This window comes from Nicotiana sylvestris, chromosome 4 (assembly GCF_000393655.2).
Source record: "Nicotiana sylvestris chromosome 4, ASM39365v2, whole genome shotgun sequence".
In the NCBI taxonomy this organism is placed as follows: domain Eukaryota; kingdom Viridiplantae; phylum Streptophyta; class Magnoliopsida; order Solanales; family Solanaceae; genus Nicotiana; species Nicotiana sylvestris.
In genome coordinates, this window is record NC_091060.1 from 151,724,602 (window position 1) to 151,732,266 (window position 7,665).

Sequence of the window (7,665 nt, forward strand, 5' to 3'; positions counted from 1 at the left end):
TAAAATCTTAAGTTAATTTTTAAAAAAAATATTTCAAGAAGGCATCAAATTATTTTACATTCTAATATTTCCTAATTACTGTATTATTTAGAAACGGCAGTTATGGTATACGAACATGTTCAACATTTTAAGGGTAAATTGGTAATTCTATCCATGTCTTCTTAGAGGGACACGTATGCTACAATTAATTTGACAAAACCACAATTAAGCTCAACTTCAGTGTTAACAACTTCTCTCTCATTCGCTGCTTCAAAGACCCATCTCTGTGTGTGAGTATATCAACTTTCTTCTAAGTTTTTCTCCGTTCTTCGATCTTTCAATTTGTGAAATTCTTTTGTTGATGGGTATGTGGTTGTTTATGACGTCGGGTCTTACACTACTATACTTGTGATTTGGTGAATTTTACTTCATTCTCTTCCATTCTTTGTTGCACCCATTTCCTGGTGATGGGATTTTGATAGATCTGATTTGGTTTTCTTCATAATTTGGATTTTTTGTTGAATTTCTTACATGCAGGTCAACATTTAATTGGTATCTCTTTTGCTCCGGATTTTTCGGAATAGTGTGCTTCCAAAGCCTCAAACTCTTTCCTCATGGCATCTTGCCAAGCTGGGATAGGAGCTGCCTGGGAATATGTATATGGTTCAAATTTTACTGGCTTAGAAGAGGAGCAAGAAAGGGAATTGGGCAGCTTGTAGATGTAATCATTTAAGTAAGAAGGAGGATTATGAGGTCTATCAGATTTTCTAAGGGGAATAGAGGATGGTGCAGGAGTAGCAGTATCGGGATTGAAGGAAGGAGAAGCAGGGGCAGAATCAGGGACAGCAACTGAAGGAGAAACTGCAGCATCTATGTCAGGAGGAGAAGAGGTGCTGGGAGAAGTAGGAGATGAAGAACCATGTGTGAAAGGAGAAGCAGGATGTGATGTTGTGTTGGGGGGAACATTAGTGGAAGAAGAGGGCATAAGACAATCATGGGGAAAAGAAGGTAAATGAGCAGGTGACAAAGGGGACTCAGAAACAACAGGAAAGGAGAAATCTGAATAAAAAGGAAAATGCTGCTCATGGAAAACCACATCTCTGGATATGAAACACTGCTTGGATTGCAAATTATACAACTTATAGCCTTTCTTTGCAAAGGGATAGCCAAGGAATATACAAGGATTAGCTCTAGGTTTCAGTTTATCTCGTTGAGGAATTAGAACAGTGGCAAAACAAAGACAACCAAAAGTCCTTAAGTGAGAATAATTGGGCTTTTTTTGCCAAATAGCAACTCATAAGGAGATTTATTTTGAAGCAAGCTAGAGGGAAGTCTATTTATAATATAGGTGGATGTGAGGAGACGGTCTCCCCAGAATCTAATGGGAACTTGGGACTGAAAAAGTAAGGCTCTAGAAGCTTCAAGAAGAGTTCTATGCTTCCTCTCAACCACACCATTTTGTTGAGGTGTGTGAGGGCAGCTTGTTTGATGAATTATACCATGTTCAGAAAAGAAGGAAATAGCAGCATGACTAGCTCCTAACTCTAAAGCATTGTCAGACCTTATACACTGAATAGTCATATGAAATTGTGTCTTTACAAGTGCAACAAAGACCTTAAGAAGAGGGAAAGCATTACTCTTGGAGCCCATTAAGTGAGTCCAAGTGCTTTCCAGTGAAATGATCAACAATAGTAAGAAAGTATTTAGAACCTGAGTAAGTAGGTGTGTGATATGGTCCCCAAGTGTCAACATGGACAAGTTGGAAAGGCTTAGAGCTATGAATAGAGCTATCAGGGAAAGGCAATCTAGTTTGCCTAGCCATTGGACAAACATGACATGTAAAAGACTGTGTGGAAGAAATAGCAGAAGACACTTCAGGAATACTTTTCATTCTAATAAAAGGAACATGAGCAAGTCTACTACGCCAAACAATATCCATCATTTTATTCATAACAGCTTTATTACAGGTGGAAGAAGCAGTATTTACAATAGAAGAAATAGGAACAGGATCACAAACAGATGGTAAGCTGCAAGAATTTGACAGAGTAGCTTGATGTTGAGAAGGCTTTTCCCATACAGACTTGTATAACCCACAATCCAGTTTACCAAGATCCAGAGGCTTCTTCAGAGAGAAGGGTCCTGTATGAGACAAGAAAGTCTGGTAAACTGAACTATGCAATCAAACTGGTCTGTGAGTTTATGTACAGAAATAAGATTGTGTTTAAAAGAAGGTAGATAGAGAACATTTGTAAGAATAATGGAATCAGTTAAGGCAAAGGAACATGTACAAGTGACTTTAACTTTGTATCCATTTGATAGGGAAACAAGGAAAGGAATAGGTAAAGGTGTGATAATATTAATAAGGTAATCTTTGTTAGAGGTCATGTGATCTGATGCACCGGAGTCAACTATCCAAGTTAAAGAATCAGATTGACTAAGTAGAGTAGAATTAAAACTATATACTACATGATAAATTTGTTACTTTAAGCTTCATTTTTCCACCAGTTACTGATTGATCAATAACATGTCAAGCATGTCTTATCAAGTATTGTTTCTACTTCTTCTTCATTTATCTACAGTGAAATCTTCAATTGTTTGCTCTCAAATTCATCAAACTAAAGCATTTTATGATCCAATTTAGTAGAGATCTCTGTCTATTTTGTAGTGCTTCTAAGGTTAGTACTGCACTTTAGAATTTAGATGCATCATGAGCTAAAAGCCTAATTTAACAACTAATGCCTGGTTGGTGAAACCTTTTAATTCGCAAATGGTAATGGGAAAGTTACCTTGTGATCCACCATTCTAGCCTATAACATTAGTTTGTGGAGACGAAACATTACTAATGAAACAGTGCGATTGGATTGATTAGCAGGGGAAAAATAAAGGACTGCTGATATATAAATTTCAAATATTCTTTGTTGCATCTACCAGTACATTGCTGATGGTATTTTCTGTTTTATGCCATTTACCGACTTTTAAATTGGGCCTACTGTTGCGAGTTAATATATGCCTTATTTCAGGCCATTCTAGAGTAAACTGAAATTTTGAGTAAGGAAGCCATTAGGCCTAAGGTTGAGTTATCGTTTCTTTTTTGGTAATTAAGAAAGTTTTATTATCAGGGAAAATATATGTACAAGTAAAGAAGCAAAACCCCTAAAGTTGGACATAAGGCCCCAACTTTAGTATAAGCAAACTAGCATCTTAGACAAACTATCAACGGCTATCTACCATTTGCATCTCAGTTTACTACTTGATTCAAAGCTATAGCACTGGCTAGGGGTAAAAATTCAAGTCTGCCACCTGCTTTGTTAGCCTTGGTTGCCAACTCATTCTGCATATAACATCATGTATGTTGTGTTGAGTTATCTTTTTGCGCTAGATATTTATGTTAATTTCTATTTCACTAAAAATGCCCAAAGGTTTTTGGTTTATGATGGTACATATTCATCTATTCAAAAGCACCAAATCCTTCAGTTATATATGCTATTGACATCATGTTTCTATTTGCCGTGTCATTAGATTGCAAATGTGTTTCTGCAATTTCATCAGGTACATGATTACTTATCTCTGCTTTACTTATGTATCTGATTAGATTTTTATGACAATAACATGTTTGATTTTTTATTAGAAAGGAATATTTTAAAGTCTGTCAATTCATTAGATGTCTTTGATCAATAATACGCGAGACTACAAAAAAATATTAACTCTTAGATTCTGTGCACTATTGGGTCATGTTTTGCATCAAGGGTGCAACATGAATCACTATGTTGTTGAGAGTACTACATCTAATACTGGTGATCTACTAATTGAGAAAGGTTCCGATTCTGCTGGTTCGTGCACGTCTTTATGCAGCTGAAGTTGCACATGCTCTTGAATACATAGTATGGGAATGATTCGTTGAGATATTAAGGTACTTTTATTACCTGGACACCTTTGTCAATGAAATATATTAGGAAAGTTTTGAGTTTATATTTATGGCTGCCAGAAAACTTGCTACGTACTGCAGATGGACATATTAAAATCGTTAACTTTGGCAGTGTAAAACCATGCAGGATAACAGAATAACAGTCCTTTTATATATAACATCAGGTATATCTTTCTTGATGTTCGGTTGCTTCCGTAGAAATTAGAATCAGGTTAAGTTCCCAAAGATATGCTCTTTGTGCATTTTTATTACCAAATTAAATCACTTCTCCAGATAATAAAGCATGCACTTTTGTGGGGACAGCTGCAAAGGTCCTCACATTCAAATGAAGGTTGGTATGTAGATGATTTTATCCTATTTTAGATCACTCAATAAGAAAATATTTGTTGTATGATGCAGGAATTTGTAGAGATTTTGGTGAGCCTCATTTTAGTTTCTGCTAATCAACTTTCAGAATACACCAACTTTGTCTGCCCTTTAAATATCAATATCATATTAATGAACCTTTTATACCCTTTAAGTTTTTTTCCCACCATACTCTAGAAGTATCAATGTCATATTAAAAAGCAAAAGCAAATAGCATATAGGACATCCCTTTGCTTTTTTTTTTTCCTCTTTGCATACCCTTAAATGATATTTTAGCTTAGATTTGTCTCAGTATCTGATCAAGCACCGGAGAAGGAGAAAATAGTTCAAGGAAGACTAGGAATAGACATTTCCCAACCACTGTGAAGATTGAAGAATAATAGGAAAGTTTATTTCTCATTATATCAGGTTAGTTTCACTTTCAACCTTGAAAGGGATGTTACAGATTTTTTGTTGCTGAGATTCTGGTCTGTTTAGCTGCCTAATACCATATATCATTTGGTTGAATACTACATTATCTTCTAGAGATAGAGCTGTCGTTGCCTGCATTTTGGACGGAAGACAAACAACTGCCTGCAGTTACACAGCTTGATATATTTTCAACAGGTTACTCCATCACGGGAGAAAAAGGTCAACTATTTTCATCCTCAAAGCTTTCCATAGCACGACTTGAGATCTCAAATGGCTGATTGCAGGTGGACAAAAAAGGGACTTGCATCAACTTTAGAAGTTTTATTAATTTTCACACTCCCAAGTTTGTGTGATAATTATAATTAAAATAATGGTACATAAAATACCTTTTGTATGTGATTCTATAATATAGTGTCAATTATAACATTCTAGCATTCTACACAACCTTATAGTGAAAGACATTAGCTAAATCTATATAGCCATATTAATCATGTTGGGCAGCTGCTTTTATGTTGGGCCCGTGCATAGCACGGGATAGAAAAGGACAATACATTAGAAGGAAACTCTTAACTACTTTTGTTATAAGAATTTTTTTCGGCAACTTTGTCAAACAAAAACATAGAATCCATTTTTTCCTTTTCTTCTTTTTTTTTTTTTAACTTTTCTATTTTCATGTTAAACTTTGAAATGTTATATTTTTTACTTTGACCTATATATATAATTATGGAATCCATAAATATAATTATTTAGGAAGGGATTAGGTGGAATGAGTTCTTTTAGAATGTTCCTACTTTCTCATATGGTGCATAATTTAGAGTTAAATGAAAATTTTTGTGGTGAGAAGAAAACATAAGACTCAAAAAAAAGGGATTATATATGGAGTGTCCGGCTTCGAAGATTACTGAAATACATACTAATTTACCTAGATTATAAGAGTGTATGGGGTGCATGCAGAATAAAATTATTTTTTATATATATATTTTTATTGATTAACACGATAGACATGTATAACGCATGTACACTAGAAATTAGTAATAATTAAAAAACTCGACGACAACTTTAAGTTCATCCAAATTCAACACCAATTAGTTCAAGATGCAAGTGTAACAAAAGTTACTTTATTGTATTTGTTATTTACACCAGCTATTCGAAAATGACTTCAAGATATTTCTTCACTCGGCAATATGGACCTTTAAAAAGAAATAAATAATAGTACTATAATTAAACTAATCACTGACTAATTCAAGCTGAACAAGCATAACCTTGCATGATATAACAATAATATTTTGCATAGTATTGCGACATAAATTTATTAAAAATTTTAATAAGGAAATTGAACACTCACTAAATGGAGAAGAATTTATGACAAGTACTCGACATAGTCAAATCTTTTCGTCTATCTCATTATTCGTGTGTGGCCACTACTTCTCTTTTTCTCTTTTAAATAATGGTGCTTACTAAAAAAGGACCAATTAAGAAAGAAATTAATATCTCCATAAGATATTAATTTAATTAAACACTTTAAATGGAAGTTTCTATGCTTCTTTTTTAAAAAAGAAAAGAAAGACCCATCAGTTGTTACATTTAATTGCAACGTTACTACCCGAGGTCCTCAACAGATTATACTATTATATAATAGTTCTAATTGTTAATTAAAACTATGCTCTAAAATCCTTTAAACTGGAAGTCTATGGACTGAATATTCTTATTGACCATTCAGATTTGAACGTTTAGTGAAATCGTCATTTAGCTTTTTCGAAAAAACCTATATTTAAAGTTATTATAGTTATGTGTATATTGAGAATTTTGATTAAACTCGGTATTTTACACCAAATTAAATACATATTCATTAATTACCCAAGTGATAAAATCTTTAGAAGATGTTTGTTATGTTATTTTGAATTCGGTTAAAATGGATTTACGTAAAAAAAATCCCCTTTAAGAGACTGAATTTAATCAATTATATTACAACCGGTATTTTATAAAGTAAGAAACAGTTTCTATAATCCAAATCATCTAGGTCCCAGGTATCAATCAAGTGTGTTTCTTAACTGTCAAGTCATCAATTTAACATAACTATAGTGATAAACTTTTGGAATTAAATATAAATAAGAAATAAGATGTATAACTTTTTACACTAAACATTTGTTATTTAATAATTATCCAATTAAATTGTAGTTTGACTTTGATAGAGTCAATGATTTTAAAGCACTCAAATCCAGGGATTCCTTAGGATTTCGGATTTATCGCTCTCATCTACCATATGAGGAGTAGCACTATTGTCATGTAATAGACGCATTTGAATTGTTGAGAGAACAAGAAAAAAATTAGCATTGGTAGTTATTTAAATTTAATGATATAATTAAATTATATAAATTTTTTATAAGTAAGTGATAAATTATGATGAAAATATATATCAATAGTTGATATCAAAAACTAAGAAAAACATTAATTAAATCTTTTCAAAATATCAGACTCGTGCAGTGTTAGACAACTACTATTCATTGAATCCACTTTTTGGTAGTTCCTGTTATATTGACTCTAAAGTACTATGAGCAAACATTTTAGGATTTTTTTTTTAAAGCAAAACAGTGGCATGTAATAGCTCTAGTATCTTGATGAACAATACTATACTACTAGGGGTATATATATATATAGGGGTCAAAATCCAAATAAGGAAATCCGGCACGAGAAGAGATTATTAGAGGTGATTAGGCCGAGGTCAGATGAAGATTAATGAAACTTACTGCCGAGCTGTTGATTATGGCCGAGGTCAAGTGTTCAAAGCAACAGTAACGACTAGTTTTGTAACAAGATATTTGGAAGAATATTCCATTGAATATTTTCTGTACTTGTACTTTTAGGTCAGATTAGGAGCATGTCCCATATAAATAGGAAGAGAGAGAAGGTAGTGGACATGTATTATTGATTTTGATAAGAACTTTCTTGAAAAGTTGACTCTCTGGATAAATACAAACACAATC

At 33.2% G+C, this 7,665-nt stretch overlaps 1 long non-coding RNA gene across 4 annotated transcripts; it reads left to right on the plus strand.

Annotated features, from left to right (window-relative positions):
• The first annotated feature begins 203 nt into the window (after nucleotides 1-203).
• LOC138889175 (uncharacterized) lies at nucleotides 204-5,181 on the plus strand. Of its 4 annotated transcripts, none has more exons than XR_011406977.1 (4): nucleotides 204-269; nucleotides 517-4,068; nucleotides 4,178-4,678; nucleotides 4,796-5,181. It is a non-coding gene; the product is annotated as an uncharacterized lncRNA (long non-coding RNA). The 4 variants fall into 4 exon arrangements; XR_011406976.1 differs by having other exon boundaries at nucleotides 517-3,889; nucleotides 3,986-4,678; XR_011406974.1 differs by having other exon boundaries at nucleotides 517-4,678.
• The last annotated feature ends 2,484 nt before the right edge of the window (nucleotides 5,182-7,665 follow it).